The sequence below is a fragment of the Corylus avellana genome, chromosome 10 (assembly GCF_965113065.1).
Source record: "Corylus avellana chromosome 10, dhCorAvel1.hap1.2, whole genome shotgun sequence".
Lineage (NCBI taxonomy): Eukaryota > Viridiplantae > Streptophyta > Magnoliopsida > Fagales > Betulaceae > Corylus > Corylus avellana.
This window is the reverse complement of record NC_142499.1, coordinates 13967162-13978845: the sequence shown is the minus strand read 5'-3', so window position 1 is coordinate 13978845 and position 11684 is coordinate 13967162. Positions and strand designations below refer to the sequence as shown.

The following is an 11684-nucleotide window of genomic DNA, read 5'->3' as shown; positions in this document are numbered from 1 at the left end:
CTAGAGGAATCGGACGAGCCAAGAGGATGGTTGTGGGGAGTTATCCACCCTAACGACCATAAAGACGTGCCCCAATTGCTCCTTAGGCTCAATAACACTAGAAGGGTCAGACGCTAGAGTTATGCCAGAAATGCAACAAGGTTCACTAGGGACTCCGTAGGATGGGTGCGGAGACGTGTTACCTGTGTGGCCAGTTCAACCACTTCAGCATGGATTGTGCGGGCAAAGCAATCCCTCAGCTAGGGAACATTCAAAGGCCTTTAGTGCTTGTACGAGTCTACTCGCTTATTATGGGAGAAGTGGAAGGGTGATTGAAAGTGGTGACAGGTACTGTCCCTATACTTGGATTTGAAGCTTCGGTTTTATTTGATTCGGGGGCTACCCACTCTTTCGTATCTATCATGTTTGTAAAACTGTTTGGACTTGCAGTACGAACCTTGTAAACTATTCTTGCTATAGTTACCCCAGTAGGAAAAACTGTGACTTGTAAGTGTGCAGTTTGTGGATGACCTATGAGCATCTGTAAAATGGTACTTCCCGCAAACTTAGTTGTTCTCCCTATGAATAGCTACGACATTATTATTGGGATAGATTGCCTGGCTAAGCATTTCACGGTCATCGATTGTGCTCGTAACCAAGTTACGCTCAGGCCATGGGGAGAAGGAGAAGTCGAATTCGTCAGATCGCAAGTGAGGTCCCTACCTCCCACCATTTCAGTCGTCCAGGCCAAGAAGCTCATTCTAGGAGGAGGCCAGGCGTTTTTGGCATTCGTCATTACCCCAGCGAAGGAGGAAGAGAAGAACCTGCAGAGATCCTTGTGGTGTGAGACTTTCCAGATGTCTTCTCAGTGGATTATGCTGAATTGTCACCCAGAGGGAAGTTGACTTTGGGATTGAATGTGTACCATGCACTAATCCTATATCAAAGGCATCGTATAGGATGACTTCGTTAGAATTAAAAGAGCTGAAGGAACAACTAAAAGAGATGCTAGACAAGGGGTTATTCGCCCTAGCTCATCATTGTGGGGGGCCCCGGTGTTATTCGTGAAGAAAATGGACAGATCGATGAGGATGTGCATTGACTAACGCGACCTGAATAAGGTCACGATTAAGAACAAGTATCCTCTACCTAGGATTGATGATCTGTTGGATCAGCTGCAAGGAGCGCACATGTTTTCCAAGATTGATTTGCGCTCAGGCTATCACCAAGTTAGGGTGAAGGAAGAGGACATTCCTAAGACAGCCTTCAGAACTCGTTATGTACATTACGAGTTTTTAGTCATGTATTTTGGGTTAACTAAAGCGCAAGTTGTCTTTGTGGACACAATGAACAAAGTAAAGCATGACTATTTGGATTAGTTCATGGTGGTTTTCATTGACGACATTTTGATTTACTCAAGGACGCAGGAGGAGCACGGGAAGCATCTATGGAAGGCATTAGAGAGGCTTTGAAGGGAGCAGCTCTATGCCAAACTTGAGAAGTGCGATTTTTGGCTAGATAGCATGTCCTTCCTAGGACACTAGATTTATGGTGAAGGAGTAGCAATCGACCCGGAGAAGGCAATAGTGAAGGAGTGGAGCAGGCCAACAAGCGTGTTCGAAGTCCAGAGTTTCTTGGGACTCATTGGTTACTACCGACGCTTTATTGAGGGTTTCTCAAGGCCACTTACTATGCTTACTAAGAAGAATGCCCGCTATGTTTGGACAGATGAAAGCGAGAAGAGTTTTAGGAGCTGAAGAAGTGCTTGATAACTGCTCCTATGTTTGCTTTACTTACGGGATCTGGGAATTTAGTAGTTTATAGTGAAACCTCCAAGAAGGGATTGGGGTGTGTGCTCAGGCAGAATGGCAATGTTATTTCCTACACTTCACGCCAGCTAAAGATTTAAGAGCAGAATTACCATACGCTCGACCTGGAGTTGGCAGTGGTCGTGTTCGCGTTAAAAATCTAGAGGCATTACTTGTATGGCGAGAGATGTGAGATCTATACGAACCACAAGAGCCTGAAGTACTTCTTTACTCAAAATGAGCTCAACATAAGACAGGGACGGTGGCTAGAACTAATCAAGGATTATGATTGTGAGATCAATTATCATCCTGGCAAGGCCAACATAATCGCCGACTCACTGAGTAGGAAGTCGACAGTTGAGCTTGCCACTCTTGGAATTTTCCAGCCTCAACTGGTCATGGAGTTCGCAAGGATAGGGCTGAAAGTGGTAGTCGAAGGTGCGCCAACACACTTATCTAACCTTGTGATTCAGTCAAAACTGCTTGAGAGGATTAAGGCCGCTCAGTTGGAGGATCCAGAGTGCTCTAAGATCAAGTTGTTGCTAGGAGACAGGAAGGTGCAAGAGTTTTGCCTTAAGGATGATGAGTCTCTCACCCATTTCAAACAAGTGTGTGTGCTGGAGGACGAAAAACTAAGGAATGAGATTATAGGCAAGGCTCATCATTCCTCGTATTATACATCCCGGTAGTACCAAGATGTACAAGAATGTGAAGGAGACATATTGGTGGAACAATATGAAGTGGGACATTGCGAAGTATGTCGAGCAGTGCCCAACCTGCCAACAATTGACGGCAGAGCATCAATGACTGGCGAGAATGCTCAAGCCGTTGCTTGTACCTAAGTGGAAGTGGGAAGAGGTAGTTATTGACTTCATTTTGGGACTACCCAAGGCAACTACTAGAGAGGACTTCATTTGGGTAGTAGTCAATCGTCTCACGAAAAATGCTCATTTCATCCCCATGAAGGTCAAGGACCCGATGGATAAGTTGGCGAGGCTATAAGTTCAGCATATAGTCCGACTACATGGAGTACCATCGGCAATCATGTCAGATAGGGACTCTCGATTCATCTTGAGATTCTGGCAGAACTTGCAAAAGGAGATGGGGACGGAGTTGAAGTTTCGCACCGCTTTTCACCTGCAAATAGATGGTTAGTTAGAGCGGACTAACCAGATTTTGGAAGATATGTTGTGGGCTTGCATTTTTGTAAAGCCCGTGGAAATCAATTAATTGGTAATTTATCACATAGTTCATCTCCTAGCCTTATCCCTCGCGAGACAAGATTCAAGAATCTTAACCTCTCCTAATTGAGAGAATACAGCGAAAAACTTTAACTACAGAAATAAGAAAGTAATAAATACATACCATAATCAAGATAACCAGAGTAAATGTAGACACCTTACTATAATAGATCCTCAAATGTACTGGTCAAGTAGAAAATTATATTGAATTTAGGGATAAATACAAAATTGGTTCTTGTGGTTAGCCTAATTTATAAATCACTCTATGCGGTTTAAAAAAGAATTTATAGGTCTCTAAGGTAGGCAAAAATAACATTTTACTCCCTGAACTCATTTTTCGTTAAATGACTTAACAGAAACTGTTATATTGCCACATCAGACCAAATAAAAATAAGACACGTGTTTTATTTTATTTTTTTTTTTTTTGCTTTTAAAAAAATGACAAATAAGCTTGTTCACGTCATTTTGAGGCTCCAACATACACTCTATGTCAAATTAAATAAACATAATCCCTCTATATCCCCTGTGCCGCCGTCATCTTCATCTTCGTCTTCATGCTGTCGTCTTCATCTTCCTAAAAAAAAAAAGACAGAGAGAGAGAGGAATAGATTGTTTCCGGGCATCGGAAACAATTTTTGAAGATGCTTCAATGCCCAAAAACAAATCCAAATTTTCATAGAAAGACTGCTAAAAAATGCACTAATCCAAAAATGTAGATGCCCAAAAATCTCAGAGTAACTCACAGATCGAAGATCACACCCATCGGAAGATGAAGACGATGGCAAGAATCATTGGGGAAGATGAAGACAATAGTGGCACAAGGGATATAGAGAGATTACGTTTATTTAATTTGACGTGGAGTGTATGTTGGATTCATAAAATGACGTGGAAAAGCTTATTTATCATTTTTTAAAAGCATAAATAAAAAAGAACACGTGTATTATTTTTATTGGGTGTGATGTGGCAATGTAACAGTTTCCGTTAAGTTATTTAACGGAAAATGAGTTCAGAGAGTAAAATGTTATTTTGACCTATTTTAGGGACCTATAAATTATTTTTTGGGAGTAATTACCTTTTACCCCCATGAACTACAGCGCCTTGGCACTTTCCCCCTATGAACTACCAACTATGACATCTAACATCATCAAACTATCATCTTATGACAAAAAGCCTTATTCCGTCCGTCAAAGGGGTTAAAATTGATGGTCAACAGTCATGTGCCATTTAAAATTTTTTTCTTTCACTTTTGCTCTCACTTCAGACTGAGAAAATGATGCTTATACCCTCCTAAACCCTAATCCAACACATGAAAACAATTTAAAATGAGGGCAAAAGTGGAAGAAGTTTTTTTTTTTTAAATGGCACATGACTTGCACATGACCGTTGACCGTCAATTTTAACCCATTTGACTGACGGAAATAGGCTTTTTGTCATAAGATGATAGTTTGATGGGGTCAGGTGTCATAGTTGGTAATTCATGGGGGGAAAGTGCTAAGACGCTGTAGTTCATGGATTACCCCTTATTTTTTAAACCACATGGAGTGATTTGTAAATTAGACCAACCACATAGACCAATTTTACATTTATCCCTTGAATTTAACATGCTTGGGAGCACTTGCTATGCAGTGTGTTTCTAGGTACGATTCTTAAAATCTTATTTGGCTTTACAAAAAATTGAATTGAAGACCTTTTTATTAATTAATGCCCATTATATTTACCCTTATGCTATTTTTTTTTTTTTTTTTGGGAAAATGCAGTTTACCCCCCTAAAGTTTCAGGAGTTTTTCAATTTTAACCTTATAGTTCAAAAATTGGCAATCTACCCCCCTAAAGTTTCAAAAATTGGCAATTAAAACCCCCGGTTTAATTTTTCCGTCTAAATTGACGGAAATCTATGAAATTACATCATTACCCTTAGGCTTTTTTTAAAAAAATTTCGTCCAATTTAACAGAAATTAGTAACGGAAGGTTTAAATTGCCAATTTTTGAAACTTCGGGGGGGTAGATTGCCAATTTTTGAACTTTTGGGTTGAAATTGAAAAACCATTGAAACTTTAGGGGGGTAAACTGCATTTTCCCTTTTTTTTTTTTCTTCTTATGAGCAATTTAAGAAATAATTGTATAACATATTATTAGTGAGCATATCATCCATTTAATTATGACTCAGTAATGGCTTGCACACTGAGTCTGTTTAATATGAGTAATGCTACAGAGCAGCATTGTATCAGCAATCCGTCCGCATTTACCTGGGTTAACTATTTAAAAAAAAAAAAAATCAAAAAGTAAACCCACGCGTAAAGCTTATTTCATTTTCCCTCCCTCTCTGCAACATCTCCCGCCTCTCCCACCCTCTCCCACCACTGGCCCTTTCCCCTCTCCTGCCCACTACTGCTGCCACCCACCACAAAGGACGAGTCCCAGCACGAAGCAACAGCGCCGCTACCCACCATGGTCTTTTCCTCTGTAAGAAACTCTTCTAAAACTTAAAAAGATTTTTTTATTTTCTTGTACAATAAAATTTGTGTGTTTGGATGGAAGAAATTGCAAAAAATGTGGTGGAAAACCTTTGGAAATTGAACTTTTAAACTTATGTACATACCCAAATACGCCCATACCTAAGTGCAGAAACAACAATAATTTTCTGAGAAATCTCTGTACCATTAGAAATCGTTAAGAATTTGCATCAACACCAATAATCTCTACAAGGGCTGAAGCACTGGCAGAGCCAGCAGGGGTCGAGAGGGGGCACATGCCCCCCCTCAACTCTCAAAAACTTCTTTAATTTACTAGTGAAATGTTTTTGTTTGCCCTTAACTCACCCACCCTCAAAACTCTCCACCACTAATTTAGGGGCACCCCTAGGATCCTTCAGCTATTGACGTTAGACCAGCAAATTTGTTGCTGCTGTTTCAATCTTCACTCTTTAGAGTCCTTAGTAAATTAAAACTTAGATGAACAATTGAACAAAGATGGAAAATCAACCTTCAAGTCTTTCAAGAACAAGATCAGAAAAGAAGAAGAAAAGAAATTCTAGAACAAAGAAAGAGAAACTTACTTCAGTCTTCAACTTCAAGAATAAAGAAGGAAGGGCCCAAAAAGAAACAAGAACGAAGAAGGAAGAGTGTTTGGGATGTCTTAAAGGCATTAAGATTTTTTTTTTTTTTTTTTTTTTGAAGTGATGATACATTGTTCAATTTGTTCACAATTCACAAGACATCACAATTAATTATAATGCACAAGCCACAAGACTTATTTGTGGCTATAGTTTTTTTCTTTTGGAAATGGAAGCTAAAACTTACACGGCAATTTTTATTTTTTTTTATTTTTTTTCGAAGATGGATAAATGTGACATTACAATTAATTAAAGCTACTCCCTAATTAATTGTTGGATATACACAATTAAACTTTAAAGTGTTAAAAACATATTTGCAGGAATAGCTTTTGCATTATATAATTATTTTTTTTTGGATAATCTCTATCTCCATCAATGTAAATTAAGCAAAATTGATTTTTTAAATGCTATATGGAAACAACTCTTTTTTAAAAAATTTCTTTCCAGCATGTATACCGCATTAAAAATGGATGATCATTGTGCATCTAGAAACTCTAACTCATAAGATGATATTTAGATGGTTCTGAAACCCTCAATAGATTTAATTTAATGATTCAGATGGAAGTAATTCATTAATGTACAATGAATTCTAACTGCAAGACATCCAATTCCATAAATAAATTTTGAAATTTCTCATGCTACCCCCTAATTAGATTGAACTCAATCACCTACTATTGAAATATATAATTAAAATTGATAAAAAAAAATTTATTTCGTTAGTTGTATTTTGCCCCCCATGAACAAAAGTTCTGGCTCCGCCACTGGCCGCTGAAGTGCCCTTTATTTTCAGAGTAATAAATGCACTACCTCCTTTAGCAACCCTAACCAAAAGCATGGATTTTTAACAGAATAAAATAAATAAATAAATATTTTAAAAAAATGCAGAGCTCTATTCTGGGGAGGTAAAATCCAGGCCATTAAAATGAGATTTTTTTAACATAGATCAAAACATTTTGTTTGTCTGGTTCTTCAGCAGTAACGAAAATTTCAAATATATGCATGAATTCAATACTGTTCCAAGCATTAGGGAAACACCACCTAATTTGGTAGTTGATATATTAACTTTAGGTTAATTTTTCTAATTTGATTTTTTTTTCTTGTAATAATTCATAGATTGACTCGGAAAATGAATGCGAAGAGGAAAATTTACGTACACATATTCCCGTTGGAGATGATCTGCCCCCTCAAATTGTCATTGAAAATGGTTTGTTTGGCTCTTATTCTCTTATTCATACATTTTACGCATCATTTATTGTTTGTTTATTTATTATTATTATATATATATTTTTTTGTGTTGTAGATGAAAATGAAACTGTAAGTGATGAGGACAATAATAATGGCAAGGGAAAGGACAAGTTTGAGTGGAAGCTCGTAAGTGAAGACGAAAATGTTGAGTAATCTTAGCAAGGTATGACATTTAGCTCTATGGAAGATCTTCGCTCATATTTTAGGCAGTTTGGTCGGAAAAAAGGTTTTGGAGTGGTAATCAAAAAAGTCACTAGAGACAAAATCACTGGGGAAAGCACACGTGTCACCCTCGCATGTGGGCGTCAAGGCAAGCCACAACCCAAAACAAGCTAGCCAAATCCCACAGCAAAAACGGATTGTAAGGTGAAGTTGAATGCAAAGTTTGTTAAAGGACAGTGGTATGTGACTAGTGTAGTTATTGACCACAATCATGATTTAAGCCCAAAGACGGGAAGATATTTTAAATGCAATAGGAATTTGAATTCTAACGTGAAAAGAAAGATTATAATAAATGATATGTCTGGGATTAAACTGAGTCAGAGTTATAATGCTCTTGTTGTTGAAACTGGGGGGTATGAGAATCTTCCTTTTATAGAAAAAGATTGCAGAAACTTCATTAACAAGGAAAGGGCGCATTCGGCTTGGCCAAGGAGGTGCTAAAGCACTTCTAGATTATTTGAATAGGATGCAAGCAACCGATAGTGGTTTCTACTTTAGAGTTGATGTTGATGATGATTCTAGATTGAAAGATGTATTTTGGGATGCAAGAAGTAGGACATCGTATAAAAGTTTTGGGGATGTTGTGACATTTGACTCGACATACTTAACTAACAAATATGGTATGCCATTTGCTCCGTTCGTGGGAGTGAACTACCATGGTCAATCAATCATTTTTGGGGCAGCATTGATATCTAGTGAGGATACAGAAAATTTTGTATGGTTGTTTGAGAATTGGTTGAATTGCATGAATGGCCAAGCGCCCATTGCAATTATAACAAATCAAGATTGGGCAATGAAAAATGCAATTGCAAGAGTTTTCCCAGGAACCCGACACCGATATTGTCTATGGCACATTTTGAAAAAAATTCCAGACAAATTTAAATCATATTCAAATTATGTTGCCATTATGAGTGCCATACATAAATGTGTTTATGAGTCTCAAACATGTGGTGACTTTGAGGTAGGATGAAAAAGTCTACTAGATAGTTATGACCTTAATGATCATGATTAGTTGCGCCAGTTATATAATGATCGGACCTTTTGGGTACCGGCATATTTAAAAGGTGTGTTTTGGGCTGATATGAGGACTACACAACAGAGTAAAAGTATGAATGCCTTTTTTGATGGCTATCTGCATCCGTCTACCACTTTGAAGCAATTTGTTGATCAATATGATCTTGCTTTGCTGAAGAAGGTTGAGAATGAGACTCATGTAGATTTTAAGTCTTTTACTACTATGGTTCGATGTCTAACCTTCTATCATTTTGAGGAACAATTTCAAAAACTTTACACCAATACCAAATTCAAAGAAGTTCAGGTTGAGATAATGCACATAATTTATTGTATTGTCTCCCTTTTGACTAAAGAGGGTTCAATTTGCACCTGCCAAGTGATTGAACAGGTAAAAGTTCAAAATGCAGTCGTTGAAGATGCTTATGTGAAATTAGTAACATATGTTGTCTACTTCAATGGAGCTGAAGATGAATTTGAAGTAAAATGCACATGTGACTCATTTGAATCAAGAGGCATCGTGTGCAAACATGTCTTTTCTGTATTGTGTGCACATAACATTACATCTTTGCCACCCAAATATTATCTTGATCGTTGGAGGAAGGATGTGGAGCGAAGATATACTTTAATTAAAAGTAGTTTTGATGCGTTGAGTGCCAACCCCGAAGTAGAAAGATATGACAACTTGTGGAAACGTATGCTTACATTAGCAGAGGTCGCTGCAAGAAACGTGGATCACTACACAAAAGTCAATAAGCATATTGATATGTTAATGAAGGAATTACGTGGTTCAAGTCCACCTTCTCTTGCACTTCCAGACGTATCTTTAACATGCAATGAATTCATTGATGATGTTGAGTTGGCGGTAGATGGTGATGAAGTTCATAGTCCCAATGTAACTAAAAAAAGAGGAAGATTATCGCATAAAAGGAAGATGTCTATCGACAGTGAAAAACAGTAATCCCAATCAAAGGAAACGAAAAAAGAAGGTTACTTACTTTCCTTCTCATATTGCTTAATTATCATTATTATTAAAAAAAAATTGTGCATTTCTTAACATTTTTCCTGTTTTTAACTTAAAGACTTTCCATGGAGATGATGTTCCACACCGTGATATTTTTGAAACTCAAGAGAGTGCAACTACTCAGGTATTAAAAATGAAAATAAATAAATATTTTATGAGATTTGGTTTATACTGTTATCTGAAATCTTGAAATTGGACTTTGTAGGATATGTGGCCACTTGCGCTATTAGAATGGTGATTGGAATGGAAGACCTGCAAGTTAGAATGCATCTTTTTTGATGTTTTGGCACTTTTTTTGGTATTTTATAAACTAGTGAATGTGGATTTAATTTCATTGTAAATGATACCCGGCATTTACAATATTGTAGATATTTGTAGAAGATGCCTCACTTTTTGTGTAAAGGTGAACTGTGATTGGATTTGTTTGAATGTTTAGAGAATTACGTGGCAAGGGAAAGTTATATAAATGTGATATCCAAGAAGTTAAGAAGCAAAATTCTGCATTTTTTCTCCATTGGCTGAGGAGTGGTTGTAATTGGATGCCCTAAGTGTGCTGGTTGATTATGATTATTAAGTACAAATTTTATGCAGACTTCAATTCTTCTTTGATTCTGTTCATATTAGTTTATTTGACACTTGATAATATTTCAAACAGATGTTGAGGATTAGACTAGTAAGTTAGGGTTGACTCATGTGTCTGGTTTTTTGAGATTTTATACGGATTTCATATTAATGTAATCCATTAGCTCACCAACTAGTCGGAGGAATCTAATGAGATTGTGTACAAAATGTATTGTCTATCTGGGATTTATGAGGTTGCTAACTTGCTATAGCATTTCCAATTTCCTCCATTTATTCTCACCTTTTTACATCCAATTACAATTGCTGTAACATTAATTCCAATTTCCTCCATTGCACATATTTTGGCCGCCTCACAATGCTAATGCACATATGCTGAAGTTATATGCAGAATTTTGCTTCTCAATCAATCAAGACAACATACATGAACTTTAATTGAAGTACATTCACTCTCCAAATTGTTGATCAATGTAATTGTTGGTTAATTTACAACACGATGAATAAGTTCATCTTAACATCAGCTAACTACCACTATATTGATTATAACCACTAACATAAAATAGTATCATCAAAATAATTTTTTTTTTTTTTTAAAAAAAAAACTTAAAGCAGACTGATACATCTTCTCCTTAGACTAGTACAACTTTACTCTAGTTTGATACAACTCTTAACTTCAACTGAAATTGGACAGATTGATTCTCCATTTCAGTACGCATTCTATCTCCTGTGTTGTGTAGTCGTGTCATTTCAGCACACATTCTTTTTTCGTAAGTGTCCATTTCTACCAAAGTTTTTTTTCTGTCCAGGAGGTCCTTATATAAGCAAGAATTCCACAATAACATAGCAAACGCCCATTGGATGCATTGCTATTTGTAAACATTATTTTTCTGTCTGTACCTACACAAAAGATATAAGCTAAGGTGAAAATGATGTAGAACAAGATACAAAGGTGTACATAGATGTACCAAAGGAATTTGTTTCCATTCCATCTGCTAGACAACCAATCAAAAAAAAGGGCAAATCATTTTTTCCTTTCTATTAAATTCAAATTTAACAACCCACCACTTATCCTAATCACCACATATTCATACAATCTAGTGTTGACATGGTTTTGACCACTATGGTGTTAGGTCTTTAACAATCTCCAATACATTTTATCTTCACCTCTACTAGAAGGGAATTTAGAATACATGTCTAAAAATATGCTCACAATTTCCAATTTCCAATCTTGAAAACCAAGAACAAGATGAGGATTCCAACAGCACATTCCCTCGATCATTGGGCTACCTAAGTATAAAGCAACTAAAGCATCATTGTCCAAAGCCAAGAAAAAAAAAAAAGGTTCATTAAAAAGATCTTTCATAAAAGTATCACCATACCATAAATCATGCCAAAAACAAGCCAGCGAATGTTAAATTTAACATGGTTTACTCCAACCAACAAATCATTAATTTTACTGTTGG

At 36.9% G+C, this 11684-nt stretch overlaps 1 pseudogene; it reads left to right on the top strand.

Annotated features, from left to right (window-relative positions):
• Positions 1–527: 527 nt before the first annotated feature.
• LOC132162338 (protein FAR1-RELATED SEQUENCE 5-like) lies at positions 528–9880 on the top strand (annotated as a pseudogene).
• Positions 9881–11684: the final 1804 nt, after the last annotated feature.